Below are 1,671 nucleotides of genomic sequence, written 5' to 3'. Positions count from 1 at the left end.
TCACACTGCTCAATCTCATCTGCCAACCTCCTTATATTCGACGGCGTGTTCTTCAACAAGTCCGGAGAAGTTTCCTCCACCACATTGGAGCCTGAAGTTGATTCCACCATTGCGTCCAAAATCCAAAACCCTCAAAATTATATCAAATTTCTCTGTGATTTATAGCAAAACACTCGAATCAAAGCATGCCTATTCCACCGAAACACAAATATACAAGAACAAAGTTTAATCTTTGAACTGAGTTTTACCAGGAGATAATTCATCAAGTAAATGTGCAAAAACTTGATCCCTACCAGAAATTTCTCACTATTCTCCAGTAAATTTGAATTCTAACAGCGAATTTGAGTCGTTTGTTTGTAGACTTGTAGCTTTGTACCCAACGAAAAGAAATCGAGATGGAAGGGAAAGAGAGAAGCAACGAGAAGGAAATGAAATCTTCTTTTTTTTAAAAAAATTACGGAATAGATGAATATTCTTTTAAACCCAGACGATAATGCATTTTAATTTATCAATAAAAAAGAACCACTTCTGCAAATAAATGTAATTAGACTAAAATCAAAATTTGGTCCTTTCATTTTGGACCATTTCTCAAGGGTATGCATTCGGTTGGCCAAACCGAATTAATAGAAATTTTTAAAACTTCAACCGTTAATTGAATCAAACTTTTTATTTTCGAATTAATCGAACCTAAGTAAGTTTTTTTGGATTAATCGATCGGTTAACCGATTAACCTAAGTTGTTTTAAATATTGAAAACTGATTTATGATTCACGCAGTCTGGGCTGTTCAGCTTTAAATGTCTTTCTTCCTCTGAAGCATTTATGTAAATTTAACTATTTAAGATTTGAAGTTCAACAAGAGTATAACAAGCTGTTCACCAAAAAAAGAGTATAACAAGCTCAAAATATCATAGAAAACTTATTGACCCCAAGAAAGCATTCACAAATAATTAAGTTACATACAAAGTTAAAGAAAAAGAAACATAGATTAAACAGGGAGATAGGAAAAGATAATGAGGAGTTAAGTAACCTAAAGGCTAAAAGGTTACCGATCATCAATTACCCCAGTCGGCAAAACCAACTCATTACAGTATTTCAAGATATTCAACAGGTTTAATAATCAAGTACCTCTGCGAGTCAAGACACTGGAGCGGCGTTCAGGTAGAGGTCGGAGGGGGTAGGAGACTGGAGCGGTGGTCCTGCGGAGGTCGAACGAGATGTCTTGGAGCAGACAGAGGAAACGCCGACTTAACTGTTAACAAACAATTTATAAAACATTTAAGGGAAAAGTGTCAAATTAGCCCCATAAGTCATTCTGATAATGCAATTAGCCTCCCTAAGTAAAAAAAGCTCCATTCCGGTCCCTTAAACCGGTAAAATAGTGATATTGAGTCCAAAAAAACTTGTATAGCAGGTTAAGTTTTCTACATTTCGACATGTGTCACTTTAATTATTTTTTAAAAAACTTTTTATTTATTTATTAAATTATTAAATAAATAAAAAAAAAAACTTAACAGTCACCGGCTGTCTATGGCCGCCGCCCTCGTTCCATGCCTTTGAGGTCCAGATCTGGACTTCCATGAAGTCCAGACCTGGACCTCATTTTTTACAGTCGTGGCTGTCCTCCCCGGACAGCCGGTGGCTGTTAAGTTTTTTTTTTTTTTTTTTTTTTT

This window comes from Ipomoea triloba, chromosome 16 (genome assembly GCF_003576645.1).
Source record: "Ipomoea triloba cultivar NCNSP0323 chromosome 16, ASM357664v1".
Lineage (NCBI taxonomy): Eukaryota > Viridiplantae > Streptophyta > Magnoliopsida > Solanales > Convolvulaceae > Ipomoea > Ipomoea triloba.
Note: the sequence above shows the minus strand (reverse complement) of the source record.